This window comes from Ursus americanus, chromosome 16 (assembly GCF_024610735.1).
Source record: "Ursus americanus isolate L20-20 chromosome 16, mUrsAme1.1.p, whole genome shotgun sequence".
In the NCBI taxonomy this organism is placed as follows: Eukaryota; Metazoa; Chordata; class Mammalia; order Carnivora; family Ursidae; genus Ursus; species Ursus americanus.
The window spans coordinates 60168340-60186967 of record NC_142142.1 but is presented as its reverse complement, the minus strand read 5'-3'; the positions used below and the strand labels follow the sequence as shown (position 1 = coordinate 60186967).

At 42.2% G+C, this 18628-nt stretch overlaps 1 long non-coding RNA gene across 2 annotated transcripts in view; it reads left to right on the top strand.

Annotated features, from left to right (window-relative positions):
• LOC148108828 (uncharacterized) overlaps positions 1-18628 on the top strand; it is a 407929-nt gene that overhangs the window by 46120 nt on the left and 343181 nt on the right. For both annotated transcript variants that reach the window (XR_015727024.1, XR_015727023.1), the window contains exon 2: positions 8932-9036. This is a non-coding gene — a long non-coding RNA (uncharacterized LOC148108828). The remainder of the gene's footprint in view (positions 1-8931; positions 9037-18628) is intronic.

The following is an 18628-nucleotide window of genomic DNA, read 5'->3' as shown; positions in this document are numbered from 1 at the left end:
TCTTTTAGGGAAAAGTAACTCTTCTCTAAACCCTACCTCTCATTCTCTGACCCAACCTTCTTTGTAGGGTGTTTCTTCCTCTTATGTGCTGCTCCTCTGACTGTTTTCTCATTTCACACATTCTCCTCGGACAGAAAATGACTTCAAGACTTCCCTAAACCTGTATTTGAAGCAGAGTTTTTTCTAAGCACACACATTCACACACACATGCACATTTTCCTACTTGACCTATTTCAATTTCACAAAAGTACCTCAGACTTCCTACACACAATTCATCTTCACCCTCATTGTGTCCCTTCTTTTCCAGTCAGTGCCTCAGAGAAGGACACCATAATCTAAACAGCTGTTCTAGTCTGCAGTGGAGGCATCTCTTGGCCTCCTCTTGGTTCACCTCATCCACGCAACCAGCCACAAAGCCTTGTTAAAGAGAGTTCCTAGAGAGCTCTCGAATCTGTCTATTGCTCTGTCAGAAGTAAAAGGCAGAAGACTAAGGTTAAGACCTATTTTTCCTTTGGCTTTTGTTATGGGCTATTAGAGTTAAATAACTGATCGGGCTACCTTCCATATATGCCTTTGAACTTGCGGGGGGATAGTAGTACAGAAATAGGAAAGAAGTAGACTTTTGAATAAAGGCTGTAGTATATTTTGAAGGAATAATAAATACAGCTTAATTTTAAAAATCTTCATATTTATGGGGAACCAAAGAAAATTTAAAACGTAGAATGAGTTACTTGGATTTTGAACAATAAGGGTATCATTGTGTGAAGAATAGATTGGAAAAAGTTTAGGGAAAAAAGTTACTTGGCAAAGAGACCATGACAGTAAGAGGGCCTGAGTTAGGGCATGAGCAAGATCTTTGGATGTATATAATAGAAAATTTCCTCTTACTTTTACTGCTTTTTACTTTTCTATTAATATACTTAGAATACAATTCATAAAATCTTTTCATTTCTGAAAAACACTTCTGAGAAAGCATTTCTTTTGCTAGGTTTCTTTGAGATGAGTAGATTTTATCTTACTCGTTTAGGTAGATTCCCTCTCTTACCCACTCACACACACTTTGAATAATTGTTGAGTGAATGAATACATTTTAATTTTCTGAAGAAAATCAGAGAACATAACTGGAAACCCATAGCTACTGTGCAGGCTTGACACTGCCTCAAAGAGACCTCAAATAAATTATCAGAAAACATATATCTTTTTTTTTTATCTGAAGTCAAAGTATACTCTAGAATTCCCCCAAGTGTTGTGCTCATACTAGAAGTTTAAATAAGAAGCCCTTCTCAGCATCAGTAATAACTTTGTATTTTAGATACTGCACAATTTTTTTATTTTGAGCTCTTGGGAACTCTGAGTATACTAGTGCCCAGTTGTTTAAAATTCAAAATAAAACTGGAGAAAGGAGGCACGATAGGGTGTAAATTCCTCCTACATAGTTAGAAGACCCAGGGGCTCCAAGCACTGAAGGAAACAGTGGGAGGCCAGGTGGACAAATAAGGAAAAAAAAACATGGGAACATTGAGCTGTGAATGAGAATTCTCTGAGTTGAGAGTGTGGGTATTCAGAAAATACTTACCTCGCATCAAGCAATGCTAAATTGCACTCTGAGGAAGTTCCATGACTTCCTGTGAGCTCAGAATGAGAGCTCTGTGTCCCACTCAGCACTCCGTGGAATAGCAGAAAGTAGTCCAGTCAGTTTACACCAGGGTCCTATTAAAATTTCTGAAGTGCAAACATTAAAAGTTCACACAGGAGTGCTCCGAGAACACTGAGGGTGTTTGGCCTACGTTGTGTCTTAGTCCCCGGGAACTGAGGGCCATTACCACCTGTCTGCTCCCCTCCATCCCATGGATACAAGGAGGCCGTGGGCTTGGCCGGGAGATGGGTAGGAAACGGGGCTCAGGGCAGTGGGACCTTGAGAGGCTGCTATTACAAAGCCGGGACTAGCCTTTGGATGATGACTCAGAAACACAGTTAATAGTTGAAATATCAGCAGTTACCTTCCATAGGTCTGATGAAGTAAAAAATTAAGTATGACAATTCACCTTTATATTTTATGCTTTCTAATCAATTTTGCTGTTGACTTTTACTTGTATGTTTGAGTTAAGTCCTCACTTTTAAATCTGAGACCCCCCTCTGTGGACAGATGCCTAGTGAATGCTTGGTGCTTGAGCAAATCCGGCATAACAGAAACAGGATTAATGTTTTCCTGCTTGCCTTTTGACTCTACTGGCCAAACCACCTGTTGCCCTCTGTACGGGGCAGGGTCCAGTCAGGGAGACAAAAAAATAGATGAAGCATTTCAGACAGAAGGGATCTGATACAAGGGGTTAGTTACACAGGCTTTGGAAGGCTGAGAGAAGGGGAGCCTTGAGGGAGGGCAGAGAGTAAGTGCTAGAAACAGCTAGGACCCGTAGGAGTCCCCTGAGGAGTGGGGTAGGGTTACTGGAGCCTAGATGCTGGGACCTCTGAGGAAGAGACCTCCCTGGCTATCGCTGACAGCTCTGAGGGTGAACTGAGGCTGAGAGGAAGCTGACAGGAACAGGAAAAACTGAAAAGGAAGTTCCTTCTCTCCACTTCCCCTTTGAGCCCACTCCAGGGTTTCCTGTTGGCAAAAACCAGTAGGAAACCAGCTAACTTTGAAGTCGGTGAGCAGCGTTTGCAGAGTCACAGCAGAGTAGAGGTAGAAAGATGGGTTTGGAGCTGAGGAACAGTGTATAAAATCCTGCATCCCTGTTTGGAGAAGGGAACATGACCACCCTGAAAATCATACCAGCAGTAAGTTACATGTGCGGTAGCTCCTGCCTCAGGGGCTATTTTGTGGTTGAATTATCCCAGCTTCTCGGGCGTTGAATTACCTGTGCTATTAGATCTCCCAACATGAATTAGTTAGTGACCTTGACTTTCTCTCCAGGCCTAAGGGCTCTTTCTGCAGAGGGCAGTGACCGCCTTCTTCTTAAATCCCGACATCTTTACATGGTCACAGCACTGAAGTTTCAACCACTTTTCTGGCAAAGAAAGATCACTTCAGATGACAATATCCTTAGAGATTGCCCCTCTTCTGGTTGTCGGTGGACAGCTAAGGGTCCTTTCCAAATTGTTGAACTTCCAATACTGCCTTCTCCTCTCGATTTTTCAGCGGTAGGAGGCTAACCACGTCTACGGCTGCCTCTTTGGTTCCGGGCTTTGCCTGATCCAGCCCACTCATGAGTCTACTAGGACATGGCTACTTTCTAGACCTTAATTCCCCCCTCATTGGATGAGTTTAATAAAACCAGACATTATTTCACTTTCCAAAATCTCTAAATCCCTTTGTATTCTTTCTGGGCCTTCCAATATTATGCCTTGCATAATTAAACCAAGATATCCCTTCTAAGGGAAAGATTGCCTTGTCAAACTGAATGCACATTCTGTCAGTGGTCTTGCTTTGCATTGGTAGAAATGAACAGGCAGGATGGATAAAACCTACAGTCGGTCTCCAGTCCCCATTTTGCTTAATACATAATTTCATCCCATTCAGAGAAACTCTGGGACTTGTATCAAGGTGGTTTAATACTTGGCAATATAGTCCGTTGGTCTTAACTGATGCAAAAACTGATCTAACTCCCTGAAAACAAACATCAGGTACTTCTAGATTTTAGGATTTCTTCTTTGTGTTAAGCTTTCTGAAAAGGAGTATTTTCTAAAGCCTATCTGGTCCCCAGAATTAAAACCGATGGTTTCAAATGTTGCTTCAGCATCAGAATACTACATGGAGCTTTTGTCGGAATAGATGTCTAGTCTTCATCCTCGACCCACTAAAAAAGAGTATCTGAGTGCTGGTACCCAAGTGTGCATGGAAAGCTCTACAGATTGATTGGATGTATGTCAGAATTGAGAATTGCAGCTGTCTTTCCCCAGGGAAAGTGTAAGCTTTAACTAGTATTGCCAGTTTTGTATTGGGGTCAAACAACTGATTGAACAGATGTTAGTCTAAGGATCTTAACAACTTTCAGCCAGGATTAAGTACCAAAGACTTTTTTTTTATTGGTTTGTTTGCTTATTCCTTGTGGTCCTACTGTTAGTTCTTGCTCTTTGAGATGGCTGAGAATTGAGTCATGTTCTGATACATATTCCACACGGTTCTTATGTGTTCTCGAAAGCTCTCAGGTGGGAAGGATGGAGGGTAAAAGGATTTTATAGCAACTCAGGACTCCCTGATAGAAACTGGAATCCAGGCTGCATCACTCAGTGAGTGGTTGATCCGCACTTAATGCGTTCTGCAAAAGCTGACAGTTTAAGTACAGAGCCCTGCATCCCCAAAGGGAAAGCCATTTCTGCTCTAGGAAGTAATTGGACATAAATGTGGCAAGGGACCTGCTCAGTGTTCAATAAATGGAGAACAGCAACCATTTTCAACGAGTTGAAAAAAAGCCTCTTAGGAAAACGGAGAAATAAAAGCAGCTGCTTTAAAGACTAAGGGAAGGTATGTAGCATGAAGAAGAAAACAAACATCCACATGAAGGACTGAGTTCTGGGAGGAGAGGTGGTCGGGAATCAGGTGCTTGGGTCTGGGATTCACCAATAGCAACTACAAACCCCCGGGCCAGCTTCCGCAGCAGATACTCTTCGTCTGTTCTGTTCGGGGTGTAAAGATGGTTTAATGAAAGGAAATCAGTGCATATAATATAGAGGAAACCAATGTTTGTAAGACTTTAATAGCTATTGAGAGACATTTGCTTAATTTACTGATATAAAAAATTCCATCAGGCAGCGCTCACAAGAGTAGAGTGAAATGGACTTTGATTCACTGGTTCGACAACTTTGGAAAGTGTTTGAATATATAAATCTCATGAGATACAATTTTTTTGGACCGATAAACCCAAATTTTTTCATTCTTGTTTTCTAAGGGAAAAGAACACCATGAAATGGAGATAAAAGCTCTAAGCAGACATGGAAGTTTGAGAATTACTTTCTGTGATAATGAAAATGGGAAGCAAAGTAGATATATCATATCCAAGCTATTTCAGCCTTGATGCCTTAGGGTAAAGCAAAATTTGAGCACTCATCTCCTTTACATATCTGGTCGATTAGGTATAAATTATGCGGAGTACTAACATGGTAACAGGTATAGTATGCAGGCATACACAAGCAGAAATCGAAGGATGATTAAAAATGTCATTGTCGATACTATTTTATAGTAAGATCATTGTGATTGAATATGCCTTAAATTTTTTTTAGGATACTGGTTTACATTTTATATTTTGGCAATTCCATGGTCTGCTCTTGAGATAACTATCAAGGTAAACGTATTGAAGCAAAATTTGCATACGGTAAAAATTGCTGTTTTAGGAGCATGGTTTGTTTCGACAGATGTATGCAGTTCTGTAACCATTACCACAATTAAGAAAAAGAATCTTTCCCTAATCTCATTAATACCTTGCCCCCTCCCCATATCAGAGCTCTTTATAGTCTGTCCCCTGTTCCCAACCGAAGCCCGTGGTAATCGTCGTTTGAATTTTTGTCCCTGTAGTTTTGCCTTTTTCAGAGCCACATACGTTGTACTGTCTTCTGTACGTTTTCTTTCTCTTACCCTTTTGTGTTTGTCTACTTTCAAAAGCGCATACTGTTTTTGATACTATCCAAGTTGTTGAACGTGTATCGGTACTTCCTTTCCACTGAGGGGTGTTGTTGCTTGTGTGGGTAAACAGTGATTCCTTCTCCAGTTGATGCATATCTTGGTTCTTTGAAATTTTGGGCTCTTCTGAATGAAATTACTGTAAACATTTGTGTCCAGTATTGATGGGAACGTATGTGCTAAGTGCTCTTGCACGGATAGTAGGAATGGTACTGCTGGCTCCTAGGGCACGCGTGTGTTTTCCAGAGTGAGCATCCTATTTGGAATTCCCACCAGAGTAAATAAAAAACCCATTTCTTGAGCCTGGGTGGCTCAGCTGTTAAGTGTCTGCTTTCGGCTCAGGTCATGATCCCAGAGTCCTGGGATCGAGCCCCGCATCAGGCTCCCTGCTTGGCGGGAAGCCTGCTTCTCCCTCTCCCACTCACCCTTGTATTCCCTCTCTCGCTGTCTGCCTCTGTCAAATAAATACATAAAATCTTTAAAAAAGAGAGGAAACCCATTTCTTCTTAAACTCACTAGCACTTTGTAGGTCTGTTGTTTTTTTTTTTTTTTTCCCCTTAAATTGTTTCTCATTTTGGTGGGTGGGTGTTACTGGCTGAATTTTGTGTCTGACCACCGTCCCTTTCCAATTCACATGTTCATGTCTTAGCCCCTGGACTTGGTGAATGTGGTTATATCTGGAGATGGGGCCTCTATAGAGGTAATTAGGTAAAAATGATGTCATATGGGTGGGCCCTAATCCAAGGGGACACTTATCCTTAATGGAAGATTAAGACCCAGGTACACGTAGAGGGAAGACCAAGTCAAGACACAGGGAGAAGGTGGCCTCAGAAGAAACCGAGCCTGTGGACAGCCCTTGATGTGGTGTGCTTCCAGCCTCCAGAACTGGGAGGAAAAATATTTCTGTTGTTGAAACCCCCCAGTCTATGGTACTTCGTTATGGCAGGCCTAGAAAACTAATACAATGGAGAGAGGGAGAGAGAGAGAGAGAGGAGGGACAGTGTGGGTTAATTTGTAATAAATATACCATGAAAACCATCACCACAGCAAAGATGATAAATACTTGCATTACTCCCTCCAAAGAAAGTTTCTTCTTGCCCCTTTGCAAACCATCCCTCCTCCCATCCCATCTTCAGGCAACTAGTGACCTGCTTTCTATCACTATAAATTAGTTTGACTAGATTTTATATAAATTAAATCACACGATATGTATTTTTCTTTTCTTTCTTTTCTTTCTTTAGCATGGTTCCTTTCACTCAGCTAAGTGATTTTGAGATTTATTCATGTTGATGCATGTACTAATAATTCATTTGTTTATATTCCATTTATTGCCATAAATTGTTAATCTAATAATTTCTGGATTCATATTTAGTTTTAATGCTTGTCATCCTTGAAAGAGTTAGTTCTCAAAAAGTTAAATGGACTGAAATGGAACATAATACTGATTCCATTTGTTGAACTGTTCTACTCGTTTTCCAAACTATTCACCAAACAGATAATTGGTTTTGTTGAAATTTCAATCTGCCCTCATGTCAGTCTGTTGACATTACACGTTATAAGTCAAGCAGAGAAAGACAACTATCATAGGGTTTCACTCATATATGGAACATAAGCAATAGCACAGAGGACCATAGGGGAAGGGGGAGCAATCAGAGAGGGAGACGAACCGTGAGAGACTATGGACCCTGGGGAAACAGACTGGGGGTTTCAGAGGGGAGGCGGGTGGGGGGGTAGCCAGGTGATTTTAGTCAACGGTTAGTAGATTATTGTTAGTTTTTACATATGGAATGTGGCCGAAGAGTTTATATTAGGAGTAAAACTGTCAGCTTTGCCGTTGGGAGGTGACCACAGATCAAGAAATTCAACAGGGAGGAAGTGTGTGTATTCATTCGCATGTTGTTTAGCTAATGTAATTATAGGTATGTTGCTACACAGGAAAATGTGTGATATAAAGTGCTAGGTCAAAACATTGGTAAATTTTATGTGCATAATTAAAAAAGGACTAGAGTAGAATATATATTTTAAAAAACTCTACAAGAGTGTTAGGATTAAAGATATTTTGCTTTTTTTCCTTAGTTGTCAGGTATTTTTTCATTTTATTTAGAATTTCAAGGAAATATAGTCGTGTCATATTTGCCTCTTACAGAAATTTTTTAAAAATCATTAACATTAATTATATATTTTATTTTTAATGTTTTTTTATTACATTATGTTAGTCACCATACAGTACATCCCTGGTTTCCGATATAAAGTTCGATGATTCATTAGTTGCGTATAACACCCAGTGCACCATGCAATACGTGCCCTCCTTACTACCCATCACCAGTCTACCCCATTCCCCCACCCCCCTCCCCTCTGAAGCCCTCAGTTTGTTTCTCAGAGTCCATAGTCTCTCATGTTTCATTCCCCCTTCTGATTACCCCCCCTTTCTTTATCCCTTTCTTCCCCTATCGATCTTCCTAGTTCTTATGTTCCATAGATGAGAGAAATCATATGATAGTTGTCTTTCTCTGCTTGACTTATTTCACTTAGCATTATCTCCTCCAGTGCCGTCCATGTTGTAGCAAATGTTGAGAACTCGTTCTTTCTGATAGCTGAGTAATATTCCATTGTATATATAGACCACAACTTCTTAATCCAGTCATCTGTTGAAGGGCATCTCGGCTCCTTCCACGATTTAGCTATTGTGGACAATGCTGCTATGAACATTGGGGTGCATATGGCCCTTCTCTTCACTACGTCTGTATCTTTGGGGTAAATACCCAGTATTGCAATGGCTGGGTCATAGGGTAGCTCAATTTTTAACTTTTTAAGGGACCTCCACACTGTTTTCCAGAGTGGCTGTACCAACTTGCATTCCCACCAACAGTGTAGGAGGGATCCCCTTTCTCCACATCCTCTCCAGCAATTGTTGTTTCTACATTGCAATGTTTTCTTAAGCATTTCTGTGAATACTAGGGTCTTTTTTCCCCCTCGTACTCTTCTTTTTTTTTAATTGAAGTGCAGTTGACATGTAAAATACTATTAGTTTTAGGTGTACAACGTAGTGATTTGATGGTTATATACATTATGAAATGATCACCGTGTTAAGTCTGGTTACCACCTGTCACCATACATAATGCTTACAATATTACCAACTACGTTCTCTATGCTCTACTTAAAAATCTTGTGACTTATGTTATAACTAAGCTTGTATCTCCTAATCCCCATCACCTATTTTGCCCATCTCTCTACCCACCTCCCCTCGGGTAACCATCCGTTTGTTCTCTGTATTTATGAGTCTCTTTCTATTTTGTTTTTTATTTGTTTTTCAGATTTAGATTCCACATAGAAGTGAATCGTATGGTATTTGTTTTTCTCCGTCTGACTTATTTCACTCAGCATAATATGCTCTAGGTCCATCCATGTTGGCACAGTTGGTAAGATTTCAGTCCTTTTTTTTATGACTGGACAATAATGTTTTATGTTTCACATTCCACATAAAAGTACAATATGGTGTTTGTCTTTCTTGAACTTCATGTAGCATAAAATCCTCTAGGTTTATCTATGTTGTTGCAAATGGCAAGATCTCATCCTTTTTATGACTCTCTCTGTATATGTGTATGTAAATACATGCCACATTTCTTTACCCATTCATCTGTTGATGGACTCTTACTTTGCTTCCATATCTTGGCTATTGTCGATAATGCTGCAATGAACATGGGTGCCTGTATCTTTTTGAACTAGTGTTCTCATTTTCTTTGGATAAATACCCAGAAGTGTAGAGTTGCTGGATCACATGGTATTTCTATTTTTTAACTTTTTAAGGAACCTCCATACTGTGTCCCAATTTACCTTTCTACCATTAGGGCGTGAGGGTTCCCTTTCTTCCACTTCTTCTCAAAATTTGTTACTTCTTTCTTTTCCTTACTAGCCATTCTGACAGGGGTGAGGTGATGCCTTACTGTGGTTTTGATTCGTATTTCTCTGATTGGTGGCGATGAACATCTTCTCGTGTGTGTGTTGCCTGTCTGCATATCTTTTTGGAAAAATGCCCATTCAGATCTTCTGTCCATTTTTTATCAGATTATTATTTTTTTTTTAGTGTTGACTTGTGTAAGTTTTCTGCATATATTTTGGACATTAATCCTTTAGTAGGTCTATCATTTGCAAATACATTCTCCCATTCGGTAGTCTGCCTTTGTTTCATTCTTGATTTCCTTTGCTGTGAAAAGCTTGTTAGTTTGATATAATCCCAATTGATTATTTTAGGTTTTGTTGCCTTTGAGGAGACAGGTCCAAAGAAACATTGTTGAGGCCAATATCTAAGAGGTTACTGCCTATATTTTCTTTTAGGAGTCTTATGGTTTTAGCTCTTAGATCTTTAATCCATTTTGAGTTTATTATTGTAGATGGTGCAAGATAGTGGTCCCATTTCATTCTTTCGCATACAGCTGTCTAGTTTTCCCAGCACCATTTATTGAAGAGACTTCTTTTTTTCCCAGTTGTCAATCTTTGTCTTTAGATTAATTGACCAGATGAGAGTGAGTTTAGTCTGTTCCACTGATGTCTGTTTTTCTGCCAACACCATACTGCTTTCATGACCATAGCTCTGCACTACGGCTTGAAATGAGAGGGCGTGATCCCTCCAGCTTAGTGGTTCGTGACTGCTTTGGCTTCTCAGGGTCTTCTGTGGCTCCATACACCTCTTAGGATCATTTGTTGTAGTTTTGTGAAAAATGTCATTGGTACTTTGACAGGGATTGCCCAGCAAAGTGTTTATGAATGGGCCATTTGATTTCATTTTTTGTTAATTACTGGAGGAGAGGCCTTCTCTCATTACTTCAGACAAAATAGTTAACTTCATGCCAGTCCCAGGCTTATATTTTTATTTACCATAATACTTACTTGACTTCCATTATATATGTATTTAATGTGTGCTTCTATTTTCTGTGGTGTCAAATTTGGATAACAGGTGACATACGGTAGATGCTTAACAAATGTTGAATGAATGAAGGAATAAATACATCTCTACATTTTTCTGATGGAGTATTCAGATTGTATTTATGAATCAGTAAGATCTCTTTCAATATTAGAGATTAATTCTTTATGCATATGTTGCAAAATTTTTTTAAATCGTCACTTATTTTTATTGTTTGAAAATAAGTTTAATATAGTTATGTGCACTATCTGCATGGTTTTGGTACTTTCTGTTGTACTCAGGAATACTTTTCTCTCCCTCCCCTTCCTGCATGCCTGTGGGGGGGGTGGGGCAAGAGAGAGAGAATGGGGGCCGGAGAGAGGGACGGAGAATCTAGAACTTATTGTGACACAAATGTAAGGTGTAAAGACCTAACTGTGCTCCCACGTGGAGACTTCACTGTGCCAGCCCCACTTGGCGGGTGAACACCCCTCACTTCGGGAGGGAGGCCGCCTCTGTGATGGACTATTTGCAGCCCTGGGACCTGCCACTGGGCTGTGTCTGCTCTGACTGTGGCATCAGTTTCTGTCTTAATTATTTTGAATACTTGATGAGTAAATCCCCCTTTGAGTTCTTCCTGTATCCTTTCTGATGGATTTGAGGGGCATTTTCCCATGAAAGTAAGCACATGAACGGGGATAAATCGTGCACGCTGCATGTACAAGTTTGAGCCTTTGGCAGACTGTCCCCCTGCCCTTGAGCATGCCGGCTCCGCGCTGCCTCCTAGCACCATGCCCCTAAAAAACACGTTCTGGAAATGCTGCAGGCTCATTCCCTAGTACCTAACCTAGTGTTCGGATTTTCAGTTTTTGTTTTGAAGACTGATGAACTTTCTGGGTTGTTGGAGGGATTTTTAAGTTGAAATTTTTATGGCTTTTCAATAACTGCCTGTTTTTGTTGTTTATGGAGAATGTTGCAGACTTGTTTCCTTTCTCTTTCGTTCCAAATACACTAGAGAAGATCACTGAACAAACAGCAGAGTCCTGGGAAAGCTCGAGAATGCCTGGTTTGCTCTGATAGCTCTGACCGCATTCTTCTTAGACCCAAGGCAGATGCCCAGACTGGTCCTAGATGGAGCCTTTGATGCTAAGTGTAGCCAGCCAAGACCGGGTGAAGAGGGCAAACCGTTCCCTAGCTTGTCTAGGTAGCGTGCAGGAACTCTGCTCCCACTGCCCAGGGAGATTTCTTCCAGTGTGTTGTGTTGCTTCCACTTTCAGGTGAAATCCTAGAAGTTCAGGAGCGTTCCCTGGAGAACTGTTCTTCCGCCCCTGGAACCATCTGAGCATGTCGTAGAGGCGGGACCAGTACTCCAAGTGCCTTTAGGGCACCTTTATGCAAAGTGTTCAAATAGTTGGACCTTTCCAAAGAGGCAGACCTGCCCTTGGTCAGTATGGTCTGGCGATAGGTCCTGTTAAATATGACACAGAGGTGTCTTTACTTAGGATCTCTCCCTGACATGAAGATTGATAAATAAGACTGAAACCTCACAAATGCGCCCACGGTTTTGTTTTATGTGCTGCTACGTTCCCCGTGGGGCTTGAAGTGACCTCCTGCGGATTCCAAATCAAAGGGGCCCGTTGTTTGTTGCTTTGACTTTTCACACTGAGACTGAAAGCACTTTGTCAAAACTTCTTTTTTTTTAATGTCTTAAAAAGTCATCCTTTCCCAGCTCCCTTCTACACAAGGTCCTGAGAGACAGTGACGCAGTGCAAATGCGAGAATCCAAATGCAGAGCTTCCGCAGTGAAAACAACAATGGCCTTGAAAGCGAATCCTGTTCGGCTGAGTGGACTACCTTTGCGCAGGCTTCCATTTCATTCCTTGCCGCCGTTGGGCCTCCTTGTCCTTCTGTCCTGTTGGCCATTCCGTGCCTGCAGACACAGCTGGGCACCTCACAGCCATCAGGGGCCCAGGGGCAACTGCCTGGTGGGGGGACTAGGGCCTCAAAGGTGACCAAGGCCTGGCCTTGTAGGTGAGGTTTTAGAAATGAATTTGGAGCAATGTTTGTATTTCTTGGTTTTTCTTTGCCAATACCCCTGTTTTGTTTCCTGTGTACCTTGGTTTGAACTGCGTTTTATTCCAACCTAATCTGTGGCTGAGTACACAGTCTTGGTTCTGCGAGGAAATGAAAGGCCATGGTCTCTGTTCAGGAGCAAACACTTGAGGGATTTTCAAGTATAACAACAACAACAAAAAACAGTCACTAAATTAAAAAGTCCACCTATCAACAGTTTAGTAAGTACATGAATATTTATTGACGGCCCATTATTTTCCAGGCACACTTGTTAAAAATTGAAGGGGAAGAAGAGTTCATGAACCAAGCGCATCCCCTTTCTCCGGGTTTACTCTTCACTCCCTAGAGGATGGGAGAAATCGTTGCTACTTATTATAAATTATCTCAGATACTTGGTATGAGTAGGTGGAGTATAAAATATCCTATACAACGAGATTGGGCATTTCCTGAATTCCTTTAAAAATCCATGTCAGGTCGAGTCACCCTTAGGCTCATCTTCCAGGGACTTTGGAATCTCATTCACGTTGGAAGCTCACCTGTGTCTGGACCCACTTACTCCATTTCTTCTCTCCTCTCTGCTCTCCTCCTTCTCCCACACCTGGCTTCGTCACATTGACCACCTCCCTTTTCCTGGAACCCACCCAGGTACACTCTGCCTTAAGGTCTTTGCACTTGGTTTCCTCTTTGTCGAGAAAATTCTTCTTGCAGGTGTCCCTCCCTTTCTGCGAATCTTGGCTCAATTATGCCTTTTTGGAGAGGCCTCCGTGACCACTATATTTAAAACTGTGACCCTGGTATCCCTCCCCTTGCTCTGGACACACTGCCCAGTGCTCTCTTCTGCTTCATTTTCCACGATGACCTTTATCATCATCAGGCATGATTTAGCATTTACTTATTTATGGGCTTACTAATAGACTCTGTCCCCGGAAACTAAGCTCACTGAGGGAACGGCGATTTTGTTTTCCTCATTGTGGTATCTCCAATGCCTTTAACAGTGTCTGACCATTAAATTTGTTTAAAGCGAAAACAACAACAACAACTTTGTGCAACAGTTCTGATGCACTCTTTAAGAAAAGATTTATTTTGCTATATGTGTTTGGAATGGATTATGATTCTAACAATAAAAAAAAAAGTAACGAAATCTCTCTGAGCTCTCGGCCTTGTTACAAGGAACACCAAGATGAATTCATGATACTTTTTTTTTTTTTTTTAAGATTTTATTTATCTGACAGAAAGAGACAGCCAGTGAGAAAGGGAACACAAGCAGGGGGAGTGGGAGAGGAAGAAGCAGGCTCCCAGTGGAGCAGGGAGCCCGATGTGGGGCTTGATCCCAGGACCCTGGGATCACACCCTGAGCTGAAGGCATAGGCTTAACGTCTGAGCCACCCAGGCGCCCCGAATTCATGCTACTTCTGCTTACAGCTTAATGGCCTGGGAAAAGTTGAAGATGATTGGTGGCAGCAGTGCCCGATAACAGCTAGTTATGGTTTCAGGGGGGTAGAGACAGGGGTAATGGAAAACAGTCCTGGGTGTTTCTCACATCAACCGGATCTTTGTAAGTAGAAACAGGAAGTGGATAGAACAAGAATAGAGATGATGCTTAAAATCTTTTATCAATGAACTATTATGACATGCCCTGCCTAAATCCTAAAACTGATAAGGAGAAACTTGAAATGACTAAAATGAAAATGATACTAGAAATGGGAGGGCAAAAAATACCTTGAATATTCTACTCTTAAACTTCTGTGGGACATTGTCCCCTTTGAGGACGATGGGCCCTCTCTCCAGAATATTCCAATAAATATAAATTACACTAAAATTAAACATTGCATGGGTTTCATGGATCCCTACAAGTCTATTTGTGTGTCCCAGTATAAACAGCTCCGATGTGGAGGAATAGAGAAGTATAACCCAAGGCAAAGTCAGTGTAATTACTGTGATTTAGCATTGAATTCTCCTTGAAGCCTACTAACAAATTAAAAAAAAAAAAAAGAGATGGAGTTATATAAGAAAGAAAGAAATGGAAAAGGAACAGTTGTTATGCAGCTAGTCTGTACCTTATTTTATGCTAGGCTTTTAAAATACATTCTGTCTCTCTGAATTTCCAGAACACTCAGTTGAAGAAGTTCTTATCTGTATTTTATACGTAAAGGAGAAAAGAGCAGAAATGGAATTTAAATCCAGGTCTCTCTAATTTCAAAAGGCTATGATGTTTTTACAATGAGTATAACTGTACCAGTTCGTCAGTGAGAAAGGCAGTGTGTGTGTGTGTGTGTGTGTGTGTGTGTGTGTGTGTGTTGGGATGATGGGGGGAGGGGAGGTCATTAAATCCTGACAGATGAGAACTTTCTACAGGCTAGGAAAACAAGGATATTTCCAGTTTCCTCTGGTCTTCCTTTCACTGGGCAGGTTACAGACCTAAGATCTGGGGGCTTGTAATGTTTCATCTGGCAATTAATTCGTGTGCTTTGTTGATAGGTGCTATGTTCATGCTTCTGATGAATTTTCTGCTCTATGAAAATATCCTGCTTTTGTATGTAGAGATCCTTCAGGACACAGTGGTCGACGGATTGATGATATTCTGATCATTTCAAATGGCTCTGAACTCAGTCTGTTTTAAATAACTGAGTAGTCTTTTATGTTCGGAATGGGTCTTGAGAAATTCAGATATATAGCCCTAGTCCATAGCAGCTAGCATGTACATTAATAGTTAATGTTAATTGAGCACTTACTAAGCTCTAGGCTGTGCTTTAAGTACTCTCTATGAATTTTTCTTGCAATTTCCAAATTCTTTGTCAGTTGGGCCAAAACGGACTGCTCAGTTCTTCCAAATTCTATTCAAATCCTCTCAATCAAAATCATCCAGTAAAAATGGAAAATAGGCACAATCTTAAATCTATTTCCGAGAGGCCAGAGTAGAACTCCTTTCTGTAGTGAAGTTTCAGCTCTTTTGCTAAGACCCCGGTTCCAGGTGATTCAGATAATGGCAAGGCTACGTAGACGTCATCCTGCCTCCCCAAGCTGGCCTGTCAGACTTCTTTGTTCCTAGGAGTCTGGCATCTCTAAGCAGATTGTGAAACATCAATCAAAGTAGGGCAACGGGGGTGGAGGCTCCAGGGGCCTCTGAAATACCAGCTTTCCGTGAGCGCAGCCTGGCAGGCGATGGGCTTGCTCTGGAGACTGGGCAACCCTACACCGAAAAGGGCAATTGTCATGTTGTAGGGTGGATTTCCAAGGATCTTGGCATTTTGTTATTATATTAAGAGGAAATCATTAGAGTAACCTTTTGATATTAACATATGCTATAAAACTAATTAATGCTGGAATTCAGCACTCTCATTGTAAAGACATTTGTCTTCATTTTTGCTTAAAAAAAAAAAGATGGCGTTCCATCATCACTGTATTTGGCTTCAAGTGAGACACTAGCTGGAGCTGTCTAACCACCCACTATGCTCATTTACATGCACAAACAGCAGTGGGGGGGGGAGATGTCTTTCCAGTTTCATGGATTCCTGAGAGAGTTTGTGAGCAGACGCAGCACTGAGGCTGTGTTTAATTGAGGGATTTCTAGAATCACCTGGGGTCATTTCTGGCTCTTCCTGATGTATCTTGCGTGTCTATGCCCTTAGGGTGGTTGGCCTCAGCAGATAGACCCGCAGACCCTCTCCTGCCTCGCTAGAACAGTCACAGATGGAACCGGAGGGGGCGCCCTGGTGCCGGGTAGGGGGTGGTGGAGCGGGTGAGGTGAGGGGAGGAGGAACTGGCTTAGAGAAGGGTCTGCTGTGACAGGAGGAGCAAGGACTGAGTGACAGCTCGCTGTGTGGAGAGTCGCTGGCTGCAGCCCAGATTCCTGATAAAATCCTCCAGCTGCTGGGGGAGACGCTGCTCAAAGGGGTATTGTCAAGTTCAAAGTCGTCTGCTTGAAGCACTGCTGGGGAGTTGTATCATAGTCTGTGATCCCTTCTCTAGAGCCAATCCAGTATTAGGAAAAAAGGATTTCACTTCTTTAGACATTTAGAATCAAATTATAGTTGTATGTTTGAGCAGAAAGCTTGCTTTTTAAGCATAAGAAGAGTAGGTGATTGACTTGGGGAAGAAAAGCAAAACTGGAATACCTGGGATTTTGTTTCTCGTGTGATGAGGTGAACAAAGGAGACACGAATGCCACTGAAACGGTAGTTGATTACGTGCCATTTGCTTCAGTGCCTCTGAAACGTCCCAAGGGGGAGGCGGCAGGCACGCCCTACAGGGCCATGCTAGAGAGCGTCAGGTTGACCACAGGCACAGGGAGAGCAAGGGCGCTGTGGAAAAGCCTTTCCTGTGGTTTTTCTGGGAGGGAATGGGAGAGGCCTGGTGAGCATGCTGGGTAAGACGGGCTAGTGTGAATGGTGTCAGGCAGGGCTGGGGCTGACGCAGGGATTGCCCCTAACGGTCAAGGTCTGGCCTGCAGTGCTCAGGGCAGAGAAATACTGTCTTACAGTCAAGAGCAGGCGGGAGGAGAGCCTGAGTGCTGGGTAGTTACTTGGTGTATAGAAGGTATGTACCAGGAACAATCACTTGGCAATCTCTAGAACCTGATAACCCTGGGAGGGGCAGCCTATCCCTGGTCAGCAAGCCCCCCAGTGCCAGACAGCCCGTGCAGGAACTAGATAACTAGTTATCAAGCTATGTGCAGGCTTCCCCGTTCTCTCTTTACGCAAGGAGAGTAAGTGTGTAACTAGTAAAGTAAATGTCACCGTGCCCATCTCCTAAGGGTCTCTTGGGTGTCTGTGGAAGGAGAGAGCCTGTGTTGAGTGGTTTCGTGCCTGAAGAGTAACAGGTTGCCTCTGACTTACCCAGAGGGCACGCTCATATCTCGGGAGCTGTTCTAGGTAATTCGTAGAGAAGAGGTCTTTGTCAGAGGCTGGAGCTGATGGCTGAGGCGCTATGGGAACAGTGTGCCTTACAGATGAGGCTTCGGCAGGGACACTGTCCTTCCATCTGAGACCTACCAAGCAAACCCTCCTATTTCCATCATTACAGAATTATCAGGAAGTATTAGAAAGATGCTTTTAACCCTAGGCTTTCCTTTTCCTTGGTATCTTCCTCCCATGCTCACGCCCCTTCCCCCATCCCATCCTTAAGTCATTTGTGCGGTGTTTGTTTCTCCAGTAGCTTATATATATATATTTACACGGAGGACTAATACGTTCCATTACTTCCTAAATTCTATCCGTCTTTCCAGGCACAGCTGGAAGTTTGACTTCTTTGAAGTTGTTCATTTATTCAGTTGAAGCTAATTGAGCACCTCGTCGGAGGCAGCACTGTTTCAGGGTAAAGCCAGGGACAGAACAGACCAAGTAGATTCCTATTCAGTGCTGACATTCTAAGGGAGCAGTCAGACAAACAAATAAATAGGGTGCCAGATGGCTGATGCTATAGAGAAAAATAAAACAGGGTAGCGGAAATAGAGAATGTAGGTTGGAAGGGAAATGCTAGTTGATCTAGGGGGGCAAGGGAGGGTCTTGCTCATATGTGAGCATGCCTGTGTTGTAGTAAGCTCTTCGTTCACAGGGAACACCATACGTAAATGCCCTGAGATGGGAATGCATTTGGGGTATTCCAGGAAAACCAAGGAGACCCCAGTGACTGAAACAAGGTAACAGAAAGGGAGAGAGGCAAAAGATAAAACCAGAGAATGATGGGCAGCAGGTTAGAAAGTCAAGTGTTGGGCTTTGCAGTCCTTTTTGAGGACCTGAGTGAGAAGGGACGTTAACACGCAGGTTTTGAGCAGTAGAGGAGGAGGGAGGAATTCACATTTGAACAGGGTCATGCTGGCCTCAGAAAATAGCCCACAGGGGTTAAGGACATAAATTAGGGGGATTTTGTAAATTTCTAGGAGAAAGATGGTGGAGCCTTGGACCGATGGTAGAAATGGCAAGTGTTTTCAGAAGGAGGGAACAATGTAGAATGTTGCCTTAAGATAAGGTAGATATAGGAAATGGATTGACCATAGGATTTAGCAACGTCTAGATTATTGGGAACCTTGATGAGAACTG